This window comes from Haemaphysalis longicornis, unplaced genomic scaffold, assembly GCF_048455015.1.
Source record: "Haemaphysalis longicornis isolate Haplotype H1 unplaced genomic scaffold, Haemaphysalis longicornis Haplotype H1 scaffold_2, whole genome shotgun sequence".
NCBI classification, from domain to species: Eukaryota; Metazoa; Arthropoda; class Arachnida; order Ixodida; family Ixodidae; genus Haemaphysalis; species Haemaphysalis longicornis.
In genome coordinates this window covers 90,592,806-90,613,790 of record NW_027526295.1, presented here as the reverse complement: position 1 = coordinate 90,613,790, position 20,985 = coordinate 90,592,806, and the positions used below count along the sequence as shown (strand labels likewise).

Genomic DNA, 20,985 nt, shown 5'->3' with positions numbered 1-20,985 from the left:
TGAATGAAATATGTGACAGCTTTCTTTTCGACTAGAAGTCCTCCATATGCATGCACATTAGCTGGAGGGATACCTAAGAAAGAGAAATTCCGAGTCTTTATAAGGCCTAACATTGACAAGAAAGGACCTTGTCTGAGCGTAGAAGCTAGGCAGATACCAGTGGGACTTGGGGCTTTGACCGTTGAAGGAGCCCCTTTAGCGAGAGATGGATTGAAAATCGCGCTGGACGTTAAGGGTGCCGCTATGTAGCGGGCGACTGGAAGGATTTTACGGCGGAAGTACAGTCCCGGCCATTGTCCCTCGAGAGGCTTGTGCACGCTTTAAGCATAAAAAAAGGACAGTCGGTATGAGTTTGAGCTGAAGTGATCTGCACGCACTTGGACCAACCCAGTTGCTTCAGTTTGAAGTTTGCCTTTCACTAATCGTTTATTCAGTTATCGTAATGCAAATAGTTGTGTACAAAGTCTTCGCTTCCCTTCATCATATCAACAAAGTCTAGAGTTGATGAATTTGCCCATCACCTTCGAGAAGTTTAAGACTATCGCCGTTCTAAGCAGCCTGCAAAATCAACTCGAGCTCGGGCGATCGACACTGGACCTCAAGGGAAACGAACGTCAGCAAATTTTTCTGATACTTCTGGAAACGTTGGGGTGTTCGGGCTATATGTTGTATGTCCCGCATTCTTGCAAGTTGATTTTTGTGGACTCTTTACCTGCAACCATTTCCTTATCTGCGAAAGCAATATTTCGGTACGCCCTGTATTTCCGCTGCTAGGAGGCAAGCCAAGAATATACCAGTAGCAAGGACAGTTCTTTTTTTTACTTGGACGGCACTGAATCACTCGTCGTCTCTCCAAAGCAGACAAAATGGCACTAGCATACATATGATCTACCATACATATATAATTATAACTTTGAAGTAAGAAGAGGCAACAAAAAACTTACCTCTGAGATAAACGTACTACAAAGACAACAACACCCTAAAATGTTTTATGCGCATGAATAGGCTATCTTGAGTTTAGCTCTACGTTCGAATTAGAAAATACGAAAATTCATACCCAGTCACAAATATTACGGTTCGGTTGTCTTTTATCCCATAATCTTGATACATTCCAACGCGAACAACTGTGTGGCTTTCGGTATATGTTACAAAAAAGGCTGCAAGCTGCCCCCGCACAGAATAAGCAGATTACTAGAATTTATGCCCCAACTTGGTATGCAATGTGAACCGTTGGGCGTGTATTCTGATTTTACTAACCATCGCGTTTGGCGTCAATTTATACTAACGTTATCCAGCTTCGTCGTGCATTATTTTGAATCTACCCATTGACGAAGTTCGATCCACGACTACCTTTACGGATAGCGACCTGCTCACCGCAGCCAGCAATATTGTGAGCCAGCTTGCCTTGAACCAGCGATAAAGTGAAAGCGCGTTCCGTCAGGTTAGCATAAGTTTAATGCAAAAACTCGCCAGCTTCGCTTCCCTCGTAGTAGGGCCTGCGAGTGGTAGCATAAAATGTGGGGTGTGTACCAATCAATGGCAATTGTACCGATCACTACCTATAATGCGAGCCAGCAACCAGAATTTACAGTTAAATCGAAAACCGTTGCTTATCTATTAAAACGTCAGCGCACACCAGTAAACCTTTGCAACACTATCATTCTTTATTTTCGAGCATTTTCGAGCATTTTAGCACGCGGAAACGTTGTTGAATTTCGCTTCATGCCGAAAAGCTTTCTTTTAACGTGTAGTTCCTATGCACGTGAAACGTTCAGAGAGAATGCTAGAGTTTGTACAAACGCCTATGTCTGTGGCAAAGCCGTCGCCTTTTCAGGAAAGGAATGTTTTTACAGCAAAGAGCACTAATCGAGGGCAGTCTTTTCAACGGCAGCGGCGTTTTCAATATAACTGGAGTAGCACGCTTCTAGGAGCTCCTTCGGGGTGGCCCACAAGCGCAACAAATGGCTCAATGTGGTATAGCAGCCGTCCAAGGTCAAAGGCTGTGCTTAGAACCGCAGTAATCTTCAGGATAATGTTTGACCCACATCCCCCAACCAAACCACAACCAAAAGTAGCCAAGAAAGTCGCCACCTGGAACTCAAGTTTTGAAAAATAGGCACAAAAATCAACGTTTCGAGAAACACGACGCTATCAACTTCTTTTCGACGTAGGCTTCGCACCTGCACGGTTTTGACCAGCCCGGCCGGTTTGTTTTTAGAGCGGGGCGGTGGCCGGTCCGTAATTGAAACGGGCCGTCAATGGCCGGTTTTCTGGCTATCTCGCCGCGATTATTTTTCTGGCAGTGTGGTGATAAATATATGTTGATAAGCTTCGCAAAGACTCGTGAGCAGAGAAACTATGCGGCCGAGCGTGCTGCCTGAGATGGAAAGAAATCAAAGGGAGGAACAACACAACAAAATCCCGGCGCCGCGGCCACGTGGCATAGTATATTGTATTGCAAATATTGCATAGCATTGCCCGTTAACGTATTGATGATTTCATTAAACGTAGGGTTTAACGCGCCGACGCAACGAAGGTGATGAGGCGCGCCGTAGTGGAGAGCTCCGGATTAATTTTGACCACTTGGGAATATTCAACGTGCGCGTTTACCTACACATGACGATTGAATACAATATATCTAATGTGTGTCATACTTTTTTAACGTTCGTTCGGTGGAATCAGATGCAACAAAGAGTTTTGCTGGACAAAGTGTGTGCTGCTACTTCTCAGTGGAGAACATTCAAAGAAATAACCAAAAGCTCAGTCAAATTCATTACACACGTAACGGTGATTATTCTCTGGGAGAACTCTACAGTAAATCGCATTGCACGCGAAAACAAATTCGTCTTTGTTTAACTCAAACTGAACTTTATATATACCACGTGCCCCCCCCCCCTCCCCCACAGACACACACCGGAGGTATGTTTTCTTGCGGGAAAAGGTGGCACCACGATTTCAATGGCCTGCATATAAAAAGAGGCCGAAAGTTTGGGGACTGTCGAAACTCGATTCCAAATATAAATCATTGGCTAAGGATCGGGAAAATAACAGTTGTTTCTGTCGTCTTCAAAAAAAGCTAAAATATGTTACTTTATGGAAAGTATTCTAAGAGTGTGAATAAGCAAAGAACTTTCGTTCACATCACACTGTTTTTCACCGCCATGACTGCATCGTTACATTAGAAACAGTCCTCTCCTCGTCCGCCCATGATACGGAATCTCAAGCGCCAGTGAACTGCAAATAACATCACACTTCAAACTGAAGGCGTTGCTTGGAGCCTTCGATGCGATTCTGAAGGCAGGGAATGGATAATAAAAAAGTTGACACAACCTGGTTCGCAATCTGCCAGTAATTGGCAATGAACGTTCGTGTGTTTTGGGTGACACTAACTCCATGGACAGACCTGGAGACAAAAAACTTTTATTTGTTAGTCCCGAGGAACTTTGTTAGGGTTCTAGTTTAGGACAGCTCCCACGAAGGGACAGGAAGGCCGTGGCTCTACGGCCTTTTGGTAGGCCTTCTGTTCAGCCAGGAGTTGGAGGGAGAGATATCTGCTTTTGAGGCGTTCCTTTCAATCCCCTTTTTTATTAAACACCGCGTCGCGTATTGCAGGCATTGCAAGTAGTAGTAGTAGTAACTTTATTTTGCCCAAAAGGTGTGGTGATTTCACCACTAAGCTGTTCACTCAGTCATCTAGACTGCGGGGCTCCCGGTGTTTGGGGAGCTCGGTGTCCTCAGCCAACTGGGCGAGGGCTTTTTGCACGTGGGGAGTTGGGCTACAGATGGCAGCCTCCCACTCTCTTAAGGACATGTTATGAAGGATGGGATGCTTTCTTCTACGTGATGCGGGTAATAATGGACATGACCAAAAGATGTGGTGAAGTGATGATCGTTCCACAGAACAGAAGCGGCAAGCGTCGTTGCATTCGGCAGAATATATGATGGACATGAGATGTGGAGTGGGGAATGATAATGTTAGGAGCTGCCTGAGAAGGACTGCATGCCTTCGACTGAGTGATAGATGCTGTGGTGGAAAAACTGCCCGATTTTAGCGGAAATGGTCAAGGATATCGCCGGAAATATGGAAGCGTTCTTATAGCCGAAAGGTTGCAAGATATCATCAGGGGTCCTACGAGGCTCTCGGCGAACCATATCTCGAGCAGTCTCATTGGCTCTCTAATTTCCCATCAGGCCAGAATGTACCGGTGACCTGATGATGCGGAAGGCCCAGCTATAAGGTGTGGGGCCTTGCGACAGAGTTGCGAAGGTTATAGGTGATACCCCGCCGTATAAAAAGTTTAGTACGGCCAATTTAGAATCCGTTATGATGTTAGAATGCGGAGACCGGCTGTGGGCTATGGATAGACCGATTGCCATTTCCTCTGCCTCTGTGCAGGAAGTGCAGCTTACAGATGCTGTAGCGATGGGGCTCTCCTTGGAGTCGACCACCACTATTACCGATGCGTTCCTGTCTTGATATGGGGCGGAATCGGTGTATACCACAGGAGAGAGGCCTTCACAGGTCTTCGCTCTTGCCTCACAGCGCTCCTTACTGGATATGAGGTGCATTCGCCTAGGCGTTGGGGACACTCTCATGACATTCCTCACAGGAGGCGGAATGGCAACCAGTCGCGTGTAGTGTGGTGTTTGTGGTACCAGGCCCAAAGACCTCAGGATGCACCGACCGGCAGAGCTGCTGGAGAGCCTCTCTAGCTGTGCAGTTTGCTGTCCCTCTATTAGTTCAGAGAGGGCATTGTGTATCCCCAGGTGCAGTAGGCTTGCAGTTGACGTGTGTTGGGAGAGGCCGAGCGCTCGCTTGTGTGCGGTACAGATGAGGCTATCAATTTTCTCCTGCTCCGTCTTCCGCAAGGTGACAAACAGCAATGCGTATGTAATGCACGAGATGACGAAGGCCTGCACCATGTTTATGATGTTGGACTCCTTCATGCCCTTGTGCCTCGCCGAAACACGGGAGATGAGACGGGTGGTTTGATATTGTCGGGAACCATGCATTGGGTTTGTTTATTTGTGTTTTGCTTTTGCTGCCTGGCTCGGCCGGCCTGTGTTATTGCTGTTGTCTCTGTGCGAAAGGAGGCACGTGTTTTGTTCTTTCTTTCTGTGTCGCCTGTGTTATCTCTTCTGACAGGGAGAGCGTTCCGAACGAATGTGAACAGCCTAATATATTCTTCGTTGATCTACAGTGTTCTGAATACAATTCGACTATTCCAGAAACCCTCACCCTGAGTGATAAATTCCCGCTGAGCATATGCCGCGGCATTCTTATCGCCGACACCAGTCTACGCACGTTACTTTGTTGAATGGTGTATTGCCGCCCGTGTATTCTTTGAGTTGTTAGGGGAGGACAAGTTCGCTCCAGTCAACTCGTTTTTTTCTTCAAGACAGCTGCGTCGTCTTTGGCAACGTGACATCTGGTGGAGGTGCGGGGTGCGCACCCTTTATGCTACCAACAACCCCTGGAAGCCACCAAGGCAGTGCAACTAGAGCCAGTCGCCGACTGCAAGGCTTCCCGCTCGAGTTTTGACTACTGCCAGATAAATTGAAGGCGGAAGACCGGTGCCACGAACAACGCATCTACGATGACCAACGCATGGAGCACCCCCGCATTTCTGCAGCAATCCGGGAACCAGCATCATTCCATGGGTCACCTCCGGAAGATCCTGAGGAATGGCTGGAGCATCTTGAAAGGGCCCGAACGTTTAACCGATGGGTTGACGACAAAGCATTCAGGCAAGTATTTTCTACCTTGAAGACTCCGCACAGATTTGGTTCGAGAAAAACGAACGTCCGCTGACAACCTGGGAGTTATTCAAGACCGAGCTCTCAAAAACGCTCACGACTCTGGTACGCAAGGAACGGGCGGAGCAGCTGCTGCAGACACGCACGCAGAATCCCACCAATGAAAGCGTGCTCGTGTTCGTTGAGGAGATGAAGCGACTTTTTCGCCGTGCGGATCCAGAAATGACTTAAGAAAAGAAACTAAGATTGTGGATGCGAGGGGTTAAGCAAGAGGTCTTCGCATGCCTTGTCCGCAACCCCCCGAAGACTGTGTTCGAATTTGCATCTGAGGCGGCCGCTTTCGAGAAGCCGCTTAAAATGCTAACGAGGCAGTACGACCGCCCAATCAATGCCCTGGTTTCGGATACGATTGGTACTGGCGCTAATAACTCCGACTCACTACGGGAAACAATCCGTGCAGTGGTGAGGGAGGAGATGCGGAAACTTTTGCCGACGACGACGCCACAACCTCAAGCCGCTTCCCGGACTGACGTGATCCGCGAAGAAGATCAGGAGGCTTTGGGAAATTCTAAGCCGTCCGAAGCACCCGCGAGCCAGAGGCTATGATGTACTCCATGGCAGTTCTTCGACCCCGCTCGGCTCAACCACGTCGTCAAGAGGCCCCGCCGTACCGCCGCCCAATGTCCCCCGCCCGACCCCCTGTAACCCGAAACCAGGCGCCAAGGAAGACCGAGGTGTGGTGAACGCCCGATAATCGCCCGCTGTGTTACCACTGCGGAGAGGCCGACCACATCTACCACCACTGCCCTTACAAGAGGCTAGGTTTGCGAGGATTCTGCGTCGATGCACCTCGCCCTCTCCCTGGCAAACGATCACGTGAGATCGCCGACTATCTCTCTCAAACAAGCCATGGCACAGCCCGTTTCTACCGCTCGCCGCCGCCCTACCCGTACTAATCGCCAAACCGCCGTAGCAATGCTGATTTCGCCCTTGGAAGGGCCCCCAGCCCACGCGAAGGAAACTAAAGGCAGCAACTTCTGGAGGTGAAGTTGCTCTATGGCCAAAAGCCGGAAACCCCCCAACGACGCAACGACCCGCATAAGACAGTGGTTCAAGACATGCCGGCATCCCGACGACCCGACCTAACCCTGACGAGACTCCCGAACACGACGACAGCTTTACGGCGTGACGCGTACCCGACATGGCCGAGACTGCTTCTCAGAAGACGACGACGACGCACAGTGCCCGACCGTCAACACGAAAAAGACGAGATGCGACGCCCCGACGCACCCGGAACTCGAGGAAGGCGGCATCCGACGTCAAGGTGTCGATCGACTGCTTTGATGTAGTCGCCCTCGTAGACACGGGAGCCGACTACTCAGTATAAGCGGACCGTTTGCGTTTAAGCTGAAGAAAAGTATGACCAGATGGGACGGTCCGCACATACGCACAGCTGGAGGCCACTTCGTGACGCAAAGTGGAACGTGCACATCCCGCGTCACCATAAACGGCACGGCGTACCCTGCCACATTCGTTATCTAGCCTAACTGCAGCCGCGAAGTAATTCGCGGAATTGGCTTTTTGACAGACAACGGTGCAATAATTGATATACAGGCCAAGTCCGTAACGTTTTCCTCCTATCACTCCATGACGCCATATCCCAACCCCGAACACCGTGCTGCTGTAAGGACCGCCGATGATCTTGTCACCCTGCCACCCCGTGCAAGGTTGATGATCACCGTCTACTCTAAACATGCTGTTCCTGACGTCGACGCTATCGTAGATATTGACAAAAGGTTTCTCCATGGCCGTGGTGTCTCCATCGCAACAGGCATTGCGCGCTTTAAGCAACGCCAATCTCAAGTGTTGTTCACCAATTTCCCCAAGGAGTACCAGCATTTAAACAAGGGAGCTGCAATTGCGTTCCTCGAAGAAACGCAACAAGCAAGTGACTTGATCGCAGTTGCTGACTTTGAAAGCGCACCCGAAGAAACTTTCAACCTTCCACATATTTTCGACGTGAATCTGGCGCTACCACCAAAAGAAAGTTATTGGCTTTGCTTCATCGCTACAGCGAGTGTTTTTCGCCGAACTCAAAGTTACGTCAGGCACCGCTGGCGAAGCCCCGGATAATAACTGAAGATGGAGCCCGGCCTACCCTACAGTCAACGTACCACGTCTATTCACACGAGCGCGAAGCCATCCGGAGTCACGTAGGCGGCGATGCCAAGCGACGACATATTACAGCCATCAAAAAATCCGTGGGCTGCGCCGGTCGTACTCGTCAAGAAAAAAGACGGCGCTATAAGGTTCTGCGTCGACTACCGGAGAATAAACAAAATACCAAAAAAGACGTGTACCCCTGCCCCGAATCGACGACCCTCTCTACCACCTCTGCCACATGAAGTACTTCTCATCGATTGATCTGAAGACCGGCTACTGGCAAATGTAGGTGGACGAGACAAACCGAGAATAAATTGCATTTATTACCCCAGACGGTCTGTAGGAGTTCAACGTGATGCCGTTGGGGCTGTGCACGGCACCCGCGACGTTTCCAAGAGTCATGGACACTGTGCTAGCTGATCTCAAGTGTCGCACCTGCCTCGTACACCTTGACGACGTTGTGTTATTCGCCCGGACTTTCGATGAACACATTGTAAGGTTGGAGTCTGTACTCGAGGCTATTCGCTCGTAGGGGTTAACGCTGAAGCCAGAAATGTACCGCTTCCCTTGCGAGGAACTCAAGTTTTTGGGACACGTCGTCAATGCCGCGAGAGTCCTGCCGGACCCGGCGAAAACATCAGCCATAGCGAACTTGCAAAGACCGAACGACAAAAAGGGCGCGCGAAGATTTCTCGGACTATTCGCATACTACCGGTGCTTCGTCGCAAGCTTCGCACGCATTGCAGAGCCACTCACGCGCTTGACGAAAGATAGCACCCTTTTCGCCTGAGAAAACGCCCAAGAAAAAAGATTCTGCGAGCTGCAACAACGCCTGCAGCGCCCGCCGGTGCACGCTCATTTCGACGAAAACGCAGAAACGGAGATGCACACGGACGCCAGCGATATAGGTTTGGGTGCCGTACTCGTCCAAAAGCAAAGCGGTTGCGAAGAGGTAATCGCCTATAAAAGCCGTGGTCTGTCGAAAAAAGAGAAAAACTTCTCTGCCTCCGAAAAAGAGTGCCTGGATATCATATGAGCCATTTCAAAATTTTGCACGTACGTGTATGGTAGACCGTTCGAGGTTGTGACAGACCACCATGCGCTGTGTTGGATTGCCAATTTGAAGGACCCCTCTGGCCGTCTAGGATGGTGGAGCTTGCGCCTGCAAGTGTTCAACGTTAAAATAGTCTACATATCTCGCAGGAAACACTCCGATGCCGACTGCCTGTCCCACGCGCCGGCCGACCGCCCACCACAGGACTCCGATGAATTCTGCGCGTTCTTCGGAGTCGTGACAGGGAGCGACCTAGCCGCCCAGCAGCGTGCCGACCACGACCTGCGTGTCATGATCGGCTACCTCGAGGGACGCAACGTCGCCGTGTTTAGGGCGTTCAAGCGGAACTTACAAGCATTCAGCCTCAAAAACGCCGTCCTCGTGAAGAAAAATTTCAGCCCCGGAACGAGAACGATTTATCTACTTGCCATCCCCGCGTGCCGCCGTGACGAAATTTTGGAAGCGTACCGCGACGACCCATCTCCGGGACATCGCGGAACAGCTCGCACTATTGAAGAAATCAAGGTGAGTACTTCTGGCCCTGACTTACATCCGACGCCACCAACTACGTTCGGAGTTGTGACGCCGACAAAAAACGCCGCCGACAAGACCAGCTTGACTACTGCCACCGACCGCCGTCCCGTCGAGGCCATTTCAACAGATTAGAATGGACCTTCTTGGTCCGTTCCCTACGTCACGATCACAGAACAAGTGGATTGTCGTAGCGACAGACTACATGACGCGCTACGCAGAGACCGCCGCTCTTCCGAGGGGGACTGCACAAGAAGTCGCCCAGTTCTTCATAAACTAAATTATGCTGTGACATGGAGCCCCTGAAGTCCTAATCACGGACCGCGGAACTGCCTTCACTGCGGAGCTTATCCAAGGAATCTTAAGCTACAGCAACACGGATCACCGAAGAACTACGGCGTGCCACCCCCAAACGAACGAACGAACAGAACGCCTGAACAAGACAATCGCGAATATGCTGTATATGTACGTCGACATTGAACATGACTTGGGACGAAGTCCTGCCGTTTGTCACGTTTGCGTACAACACGCCTATTCATAAAACCACACACAGAGAGAAGGCTCTTTATTAGAAAAGAAAACCGAGATGTTTGCCGGAATTGCGACACCGACATGCTACTCGGCGGGGGAAGGGGGAGGGGGAAAGAAAAGGGCCCATAGATTACAGGGCAGAAGAAAGAGGAAGAAAGAAAAGAAATAAAAGAAGACAGAAAAAAAAACAAGAAAAGCACACTCAGTTTGTGAGTAGTAAGATTACAAAGTCTGTCTTCAAAACTCTAAATCACTGCAATGACGCCAATCTCGTCCAGATAGTCGAACAACGCCTCCAGTACTTTGCGTTGAGCTGGTGGAGATGGCCATGGACCAAGAAGTACTTTCAAGGTCATTGGTCCTGGGCTGAGGCGCTCTAGTTTCTGCGCAAGACTACATCTTGCGTGCATGTATGCAGAGCATTCCAGCAGCAAATGCTTCACGGTTTCTGGTGACCCGCAGTTGTCACAGTAAGGGTTTGTGGTGACACCAAGTCGAATAAGGTATGCCTTCGTAAGCGCTGCGTTGAGACGAATTCGGTGATATAATGTCTCTAATCGGCGCGGAAGTACCTCTGGCAGCCTCATCCTGAGCTCAGGGTCTATGTAGCTTAGGAAGGCATGGTGGTGATCTGGAAGGGACCAGAGGCGGTTCCGTTCCATTAAAACAAGCGCCTTCGCCATAGTTCTGGCATCACGCCTAGTGAAAAAAATCTTCCTCACATTGCGCATTTCCAGGCCCCTGCGAGCAGCTTCGTCCGCCTTCTCATTTCCTAAAACACCACAGTGACCGGGAAGCCACTGAAACGTTATACGGTGTCCAGCGTCGTTGGCAAGGTGGTGCAGGTATGTGACGTTGCGAGAGGCATGTTCATGTAGGGTGAAGCAGTCGCTGCGTCGCAGGTTTTGGAGAGCCGCCTTCGAGTCTGTGAAAACAGTTCATTGCTTTGGCTGCTGGCGTAAAATGTAGCGTATAGCTTCCTTGATGGCGTGAAGCTCGGCGGTCATCGATGATGTCGCACGCTCGAGGCGATAGGAGAACGTCTGGCCAGTAGAGGGAATAAATATTCCGGAGGAACTGCGCTCAGGTGTGCAGGAGCCATCTGTGAAGATGTGGTTTGCGTCCGAGTACAGCCAGCTGATATGCCGAAGTGTTAATTGTAAGAGTACGCTTTGAGGCATGCTCTTTTTGGAGCCGATTCCAGGGATGCTGCATCTGATATGTAGGGGCGAGAGGGTCAGGGTGGAAAATTAGACGGCATTGCTTTTGGTGCCTGGGAGGGAACAAAAAGATTTAATGTCCTGAGTGTTTGCCCGAAACTCGAATTATCATCTTCAACCATGCGTGCTAGTATACGGCTCTTGGCGTGCAGCCGATGTCGCAGATGTATTCGCACAGTCTCCTGGAGTCGAATCACTTCCAGAGGCAGACAGCCAGATTCAGCGATCGTACCTAGGTACGACGACCCTTTCGGGAGGCCGAAGCAGATACGGAGGCAGTTGTTTCTGGCCGCATCTACCTGCTTTCTGCTTGTGGGCGGAAGCTTCTGGAGGACAGGGAGGCTGTAACGCAATAGACCGTCGACATAGGCTTTGCAAAGCAGTACCATAGAGCGACAGTCACTGCCCCAGCGACTGCCGGCGAGATACCCCAGGATTTTTGAGATGGCGGTGATTTTTGTACGGAGTTTCTTCACTTCAGGACCCCAGGAAAGATTTCGGTCGATTAAAATTCCGAGGAATCTGTGGGTTCGCACACATTGCAGGGTGCGGCCACCGAGAACCAGTGGATACCGTTTCATGTGCTTGCGAGTGAAAGCAATGGCAACAATTTTCTCGGAAGATAGGTGGAGTCCTCTCGGTGAAAGGTACGCAGGTATTTTTGCGAGAGCTTTCTGCAGCCTTTGCTGCGTGGTACGACGCGATCGCGACGCACTCCAGATGCAGATATCGTCCGCATAAAGTGTGACGTGGACACCAGGTGGGAGTACTCGCTTTAGGTGGATAAGAGTATGGTTAAATAGCAGAGGGCTCAAGACGGCTCCTTGAGGTACTCCTTTTTCTATAGTATAGTAGGAGGTTTGGCCGTCCGGCGTGGACATGAAAAGTTGTCGCCCTTGCAGGTAACTTGAAATCCAAACGTAAAGTCTTCCACCAAACCCAAGAGCTGCAAGGGATGTCAGAATGGCATCATGAAAAACTGAATCAAATGCCGATTTAATGTCTGAAAACATGGCAATAGGAACATATCCATTATATTTTTCTTCTTCCAGAGATGAAACTAGAGCAATCACATTGTCAATGGCTGCTCTATTTTCGCGAAAGCCGTTCATCTGAGGCGGATAGAGGTTTTTGCTCTCGAGGTACCAGGCCATTCTTCGGAAAATCATTTTCTCCATAATTTTGCCGACACAGCTTAGCAAAGCTATTGGTCGGAAAGAGTCATAAGTCGTTGGTGATTTACCGGGTTCTAGGATGGCCACTAGCTTAGCTAGTTTCCATTGTGGAGGTACTGTGCCACAGAGCCAGATTGAATTATAGTATTCTAGGAGACGCAATCGAGAGTGATGGGACAGGTGAGAAATGGCCTCGTAAGTTATTCCGTCTTGACCCGGTGAAGAACGTTTGTTCGCCCGAGAAATTGCGGCGTTCAGTTCGTATATGGAAAAAGGAAGGTCGATGGCGGGGCAAGCCGCAGGCGGGACTTCAGAGGGGGCACTTGTGGGGCGCGTTGGCGGTACTGATCTTGTAGACAGTAACCTACAATACTCTTCAGCCGCCTCTTTCAGTGAAATGTCGTCCTGCAATGATAGCGCGCGGAATGGGTGCAGCTGCTGAATGTCGCTGCGCATTCCCTTAACGACGCTCCAAATTCGCGATAGAGGCTTGCGAACGTCCAGTTTTGAGCAGAAGTCCCGCCATCGCTGTCTGCTCAGCTTTTCCAAGTGGCGTCTTACCTGCCTCTGCATTCTGCGAGCCTCTCGAACGTCTTCTGATTTCTTTGTGCGTCGTGCCTTACGTTCCGCACGCCTGCGAAGGGCTCGTAACCTTTCATACTCTTGGTCTGGCTTCAGGTTGAGACGCTCAACCGTGGATCGGGAGCACTCCTGATCGCAGTTGGTCCATGTTGGAATCAAGTCGTCGTCTCCAGTTGCCGCCGTAATTCTGGTATTTACGCGGGCTGTGTAGGCTTCCCAGTCCGTGAGTTTGATCCTCTTTCCACCTCGACGCACAGCCGCATTGTGAGAGGATATGAGAACGGGATAGTGATCGCTCCCTCGCGTTTCTAAATCAGTTGTCCAAGCAAATTTTCGTACGAAATGGCTTGATAAAAACGATATATCAATGCAGCTGCTCATAGCTGCGTTTTTCAGGATCGTAACACTGCCGTCATTCAGTGGCTCTATACAATATTTCATCATCAGCTCGGCGAGTCTTGCTCCACGGGAGTTTGATTGTGTGCTCCCCCAAATTTCGTTGTGTGCATTGAAATCGCCGAAGATTAGGTGTGGTGGAGGAGTGCTGGTGATGATACTTTCAATCCTGGAAGCATCGAAGGCAGTCCCACACAGATTACACCGTTCGAGCTTGTCTACAGAAGATGGGCGACTACGATGCTTGACTCCATGCCTCCCCACGTAGAAGAAGACGACCTCAACGCCGACGTCCAATGATACCTTGAGCGTGCGGAGGAGCTCCACTGGCTTGCTCGAGTTCGCACAACGAACCAGCAGCTGGTGGATGCGAGACGCTGCAACCTCCGACGCCGAGATGCCGAGTACCGCCCAGGGGATCGTGCGTGAACTTCAACGAAGGTATTTCGGACCCTACCTGATTCTACAACGTGTTGGCCACCTTATCTACGAGGTTATCACCGATGGTGATTCCGGAACATCACGACGACGCACGCGGCCCGAAGTCGTCCACGTGGTTCGCTTAAAACCTTTCTACGCTCAATGACGGACTTCTATTTTTTATTTGTTCGGACGGTCGCTTGTGTTAGCATCAGGTCGATGCACTCTTAGAGGGGGGGTAATGCCGCGAACCATGCATTGGGTTTGTTTATTTGTTTATTACCTTCAAGATGTCCCATATGCATTACCAACTAGCCCAGTTGTCACTTTTTGCATTGTTTATTTGTGTTTTGTTTTTGCCGCCCGGCTGCGCCGGCCTGTGTTATCGCTGTTGTCTCTGCGCCAAGGGAGGCGCGTGTTCCGTTCTTTCTTTCTGTGCCGCATGTGTTATCTCTTCTGATAGGGAGAGCGTTTCGAACGAATGTGAACTGCCTTGAATAACCTTCGTTGATCTACAGTGTTCGGGATACAATTCGACTATTCGAGTAGCATCGCGCCGAGTGATAAATTCTCGCTGAGAAGATGCCGCGGCATTGTAATCGCCGACACCAGTCTACGCACGTCATTTTTTTACTGCTGTATCGCCGTGTTTGTATTCTTTGAGTTGTTAGGGTAGCACAAGTTCGCTCCAACAAACTTCTTTTTTCTTTAAGAAACTGCGTCTTTGGCTGCGTGACGATATACCCCCTTCTCGATCTCCCCGGGTGCATCTGAATCCTGGCCACTAGCATTTAGGCGGAGTACCAAAGCCTTTATGGAGTGATATATCGGAATGTTGGCCCCTGAGGATGTGGTTACGGTAAATATCGGTGGGTTTTTATGATTTGGTTTGTAGATGAAAAGCTCCGATTTTGGGGAGAACACAATAAACCGCGCACGGCTGCGTACTCCTCAACCGTTTGTGTTGCGCGTTGCAGGGCTTCCTGGATATGGCCATCGGATCCACGAGCCATCCACAGGGTGATGGCGTTTGCATAGATGGAATGATGTGGGTAGGGTATGTCTGAGAAAAGGGCCCGAAGGTTCCTCATGCCAAGGTTAAACAAGAAAGGTGGCAGTACCGATCCTGGTGGCGTTCCTAGGCTACCCAGTTTAATGGGGCCCGAGTGGATGTTTCCGGAATAAAGGGTGAGTATACGAGATGAGACGAACGATTTAATGTAGCTGAACGTGCGCTGTTCAAAGCCATTCTTCAAAGCCCAGCTCACCATTGCGGATGTTGAATTGTTGATCTTCTGGGAGGGATGCTTAGGTCCGTACGCAGGGCCCTATGCACGGGTAGCACCAAGTTGATCCTCCGTGCTTAGCAGGTGGATAAGCTGCAGCCCTCTCCTTGCGGAAGCCTGGCGGCGTTGTCTTCCCACGGGCCGCGGATGCATGCTGGGCACCGTATTTCCTTGGTATCTGGATGTTGTATGGCTTGCTTAGAAAAGACGCTGGCTTGAAGCGCCACGTGCAGCTTTCGTCTCCAAAAAGGTGGTCTCCTTTGCAGAGGGGGCATTTATGCGTGCATGAATGTGGGTTGTTTTTGAGGTATTCTGGCCATACCCCTGGCAGCGGCTGGCTGTCGGATTCGGACACACGTCAGCACTATGCCCCATTGCTCTGCAGGCAAGGCATGCTTCCGATTTTTATTGTCTATGAAGTAGTGAAATTCCGCTCTGCCGTAGTATATAAGGAGTGGGACTTTAGTTCCGTCAAATGCGACGAGAGCGGTGTGTGTCGTCCCCATAGGTCTGGCGTGTATTGCCTGGGTGTTAGCAGAACTTACGATGCTATCAATGATGTCTTGCGGTGTGTGCTAGGGCGGAATTCCATGTATCACTCCTTTACAGGTGTCTTCCGGGCAGGCCACATGAGGGAGGGTGGTGTAGGCCCGATTCGTAATGTTCAGTTGGCGCACCATGCTGTATGTTTGGTCCCATCTATGCTTCGGGTGCTCATAACAAAAACGTTTCTAGCCGCGTTGGGACGGAGGATGTCTTCTGAGGCTTCTTGTAGTTTGGTGAGCCCAGCAGCAGCGAGGGCTGCCGAGCGTTGGATGGCGGCGATTATTTTGGAGACATGGAGTCCTCGTTGCGGGCGGAAAACGACTTTCACGTTCCCCCGTGGTAGTAGGGGTAGACGTAGTGCATGCTTAGGAATCCCTTGCTTAATCGGACAGGGGCTCACCGTACAAAATAATAAACCGTGCTTGAAAAGTGCTTCTTCCTGTTCATTTTTTTGTGTTCCATGCAATAAACAAAACACGCTTTAAATATTTTTATCCTTTCGGTTGCACGCGCGCCATCAAACGCGTGCAATGCAATGGAACGCACCACAAAAGGGTAGTAGCTGTGGACAGTTATTTTGCGTACGATATCCGTTTTGAGATAGGTGGCGAGGATCCCCAGATTCCAGACATGAGACAGAGATAATTAGAAGGATAAGAATGGGGTGGAGTGTATTCGGCAGGCATTCTCAAATAATAATGGAAGCCTACCATTGTCCCTGAAGAGGAAAATTCGTGACAGCGGTATCTTACAGGTACTCATCTACGGGGCAGAAATTTAAAGGCTGACTACAAGGGTTCAACGTAAGTTGAGGAGGACTCAGCGTGTAATGGAACGGAAGGTGATAGGTGTGTCATTAAGGGACAAGAAGAGAGCAGAGTGGATCAGGGAAGAAACGCGTGCTAAGGACGTATTAGTAAAACTTAAGGAGAAGAAATGGACGTGGGCAGGGCGTGTAATGTGAAGGCAAGGTAATTGTTGGCCATTAATGGTAACAGAGGGGATCTCTAGAGAAGCAAGCGTGGCAGATGGCGGCAGAAAGTTAGGTGGGCAGATGACATCAAGAAGTTTTCGGGGATAAAGTGGCCGTAGTGAGTAAAAGACCGGTGTACTTGGAGATTAATGGGAGAGGCCTTTACGATGCAGTAGGCATACATGGGCTGGTGATAATGATGATGATGCAGCGATGGCGTAGAGGTAGAACACCCGCCTCGTGTGCAGAAGGATCGTGGTTCGAATCCCGGTGCCGGACAATTCCCACCGGATTAAAAAAAAACGCGTATTGATGAAATTGCACAAAGGGGATTGGGGTGCGGCCTGACCCTGGTGACCATTGCCGGTAATGCAATCCCTCACCAGAGCAGCATTGGCCACCCTGGTGTAGTAACGGCCACAACCTCCCATGAATACACCAATTAACCCTCGGTCCTCAGTCCCCAGCGGCTGCGAAGCAACTGACCACGGCGGCGGTCAGACCTGTAACGCAGCAGAGGGTGCTAAGAATCTCTGGATCCGGACAGGCCGCCAATGGAATCTGAACCAGGTAACGTTTAACGCGCGAACCTTATCTAGCGAAGCAAGTCTCGAGGTGTTGTTCGAGGAATTACAGGGCATTAAATGGGATGTAATAGGGCTTAGAGAGGTTAGGAGGGCAGGCGAAGCCTTTACGGTTTTGAAAAATGGACACATGCTATGTTACCGTGGTCTAGAGGACAAAAGAGAACTGGGAGTGGGATTTCTAGTCAATAAAAGCATAGCTGGCAACATAGACGAATACTATGGCATTAACAAAAGGGCAGCAGGTCTTGTAATAAGGCTCAATAAGAGGTACAAGCTCAAGGTGGTGCAGGGCTACGCGCCCACTTCCAGCCACGACGACCAAGTAGTGGAACGCTTCTATGAAGATGTGGAATCGGCAATGGCTAAAGTAAAAACACAGTATACCGTAGTTATGGGGGACTTCAATGCTAAAGTAGGCAAGAATCAGGCTGGAAACAAGGCAGTTGGGAACTATGGTCTGGGCTGTAAAAATAACAGGGGGGACCTACTAGTTGAGTTTGCAGAACGGAATATCCGACGCATAATGAATACCTTCTTCTGTAAACGGGAGAGTCGGAAGTGGACCTGGAGGAGCCCTAATGGGGAGCACAAAAATGAAATAGACTTCATAATATGCGATAACCCTGGCATCGTGCAGGATGTGGAAGTGCTTGGAAGGGTAAGGTGTAGTGACCACCGTATGGTAAGATCTCGAATTAGGCTAGATTTGAGGCAGGAATCGTAACAAGCTAGTACGAAAGAAGGCGATAAATGAGCTAACAGTAAGACGTAAAGTAGAAGAATTCAGGATCACGCTGCGTAACCGATATTCCGCTCTTAACGAGGAAGCCGAGCTTACGACACAGGAAGCCAGCGACAACCTTACACGCATTATCACGGAGTGCGCAGTAGAAGTCGGGGGCACTATGGCACTATGGCACTATGGTAAACTTTCACAGGAGACGAAAAATCTATTCAGGAAACGGCAAACCATGAGAATCTCTACCGCATCTGACAGAATAGAACTAGCCGAGCTCTCCAAGTTAATCAATAAGCGTAAGACAGCTGACATACGGAAGTATAATATGGAGAGGATCGAATACGCTGCAAAGAACGGAGGTAGCCTGAAAGCAGTGAAGAGACGTCTTGGCGTGGGGAAAAATCAGATGTATGCACTTAAGGATAAGCAAGGCAATGTCATCACAAATAGAGATAAAATAGTCACAGTGGCCGAGGAGTTCTATAGGGATCTGCACAGTAGCCGGGACATCCAGGATAATGCCGAACGAGACAGCAGTTCAGAGGAGATAGACATCCCACCAGTTACGACCAAAGAAGTAAGGAAGGCTTTGAAAGAAATGAAAGGGGGCAAAGCACCTGGTGAGGATCAGATAACAGCAGACCTCTTGAAGGATGGCGGAGAAATTGTACTTGAAGAACTGGCACAACGGTATCCGCAATGCCTAATGACCGCAATGGTACCGGAATCTTGAAAGAACGCGAACATCATCCTAATCCATAAGAAAGGCGACATGAAGGAATTGAAAAACTACAGGCCGATCAGCTTACTGTCAGTCGTCTACAAGGTATTTACCAAGGTAATCGCTAAGCGAATCTCTGCAACCTTAGATTTCAGTCAACCTAAAGAACAAGCAGGGTTCCGTAAAGGTTATTCAACAATGGACCATATTCACACGATCAATCATGTGATAGAGCAGTGCGCTTAGTATACTGAACCCCTATATATAGCCTTCATAGATTATGAGAAAGCATTTGACTCGGTCGAAACCCTAGCAGTCATTCAGGCATTACGGAACCAGGGGGTAGCTGAGCATTATGTAAGAATACTAGAGGATATCTACAATGGGTCTACAGCTACCATCATCCTGCACAGGGAGAGCAGTAAAATACCTATAAGGAAAAGTGTCAGACAAGAAGACACAATCTCTCCAATGTTATTCACAGCATGTTTACAAGAAGTATTGAGAACATTGGATTGGGAACAGGTGGGAGTAAGGGTTAATGGAGAATACCTCAGTAACCTCAGATTTGATGATGACGTTGCCTTGCTAAGTAACTCGAGGGACGAATTGCAAAGCATGCTTCCCGCACTGGGCGAACAGAGTAGAACCGTGGGCCTGAAAATTAATATGCAGAAAACTAAAGTAATGATGAATAACCTAGGGACAGCACAGCGGTTTGAGATAGGTGGCGAGGCAGTGGAAGTGGTAACCGAATATATCTACTTAGGCCAACTTGTGACCCCAGATCCCAACCATGAGGCAGAGATAATTAGATTGATCAGAATGGGGTGGGGCGCATATGGCAGACATTCTCAGATAATGAATAGCAGACTACCATTGTCGCTGAAGAAGAAAGTGTGTGACAGCTGCATCTTACCGGTACTCACCTACGGGGCAGAAACTTGGAGGCTCAGTAAGAGGGTTCAACTTAAATTGAGAACGACTCAGCGGGAAATGGAGCGGAAAATGATAGGTGTAACATAAAGGGACAAGAAGAGAGCGGAGTGGGTCAGGGAGCAAACTGGTTTTAAAGATATATTAGTAGAAATTAAGAAGAAGAAATGGACGTGGGCAGGGCATGTAATGCGAAGGCAAGATAACCGCTGGTCATTAAGGGTAACAGAATGGATCCCTAGAGAAGGAAAGCGCTGCACGGGGCGGCAGAAAGTTAGATGGGCAGATGAGATCAAGAAGTTTGCGGGGATAAACTAGCCACAGTTGGCACAGGACCGAGGTAATTGGAGAATAATGGGAGAGGCCTTTGCCCTGCAGTGGGCGTAGATAGGCTGGTAATGATGATGATAATGATGATCCGGGTGGATGCGCTTTCGGGGGGCGCCAGCCAGGTGCGTGCTTTTGCAGGCATAGCCAAGTAACACTGTCGCGTAAAAATACTTATTTCAGCACATCGTCAATTCCACATAAGTTGTGCACTTCCGACAGTATGAATCGGCAATGGCTGAGCACAACGGACGGAGGGAAAGACAAAATAAAAATGATGGCAGGCCGAGCAACCACGTACATAATGAAAAATAGGCATTAAATGCAGGGCCATCCAGTGAAGTGGCGTCAGAATGAACTAAGAAACAAAGCAAGCAATAACCTATTTTGATAGCAGAAAAGGCGGGAGTTGGCAGATCTATCTGGAAAATCGGTCTTGGTTCGATCACGGTACCGAAAGGGTGACAACAAGGGTAAAATCGAAATGCTCATATGCCGAAACATCAGCCATCTATGCAGACGTTGCAAAATATTTCGTCGATCTTATTTCATTAAACGCACGCGTTAAGACGCCCGGTTCCCAACATGTACTAGTTCGTGGGTCATACTTGAACGCATTGTAGTTGTATAATTAAGGACGGTTGGACTGTGGAAGCTATGTGGCAGTGGTTCATTAATGTGGTTTCGATTTTAGGTTTCTCATTTCTGACGCGGTACTCTTGTGTTGATGATAGTTAAATCTGTTGAGAATCACGCTAAAGTGTTGTTTGCTTGGTTGTGCGGTCATCGTGACTTTATTATTTGTCGTTGTTCTTAGTTGGAGATGTAATATATGTGTACCAGCTTTTGTTGGGTTTAAAAAGTTTCCTTTCTACATAGGTATGGTGAAAATTTACCATATCATTAGGCCTAAACTGAGAGTGCACCGATTATTACGCAAGGTGCACTTTCGCATTTATCCATGGATAATCACACCTGTCGTTTTCGCACTTTATAGCTCTTAAGAAATTAAAGAGGCTACTGTGAGAAGTATAAAAGGGT

The 20,985-nt window shown here is 49.2% G+C and overlaps 1 protein-coding gene across 1 annotated transcript in view; it reads right to left on the bottom strand.

Annotated features, from left to right (window-relative positions):
- LOC144168154 (arylsulfatase B-like) overlaps nucleotides 1-20,985 on the bottom strand; it is a 192,754-nt gene that overhangs the window by 66,313 nt on the left and 105,456 nt on the right. The window lies entirely within an intron of this gene.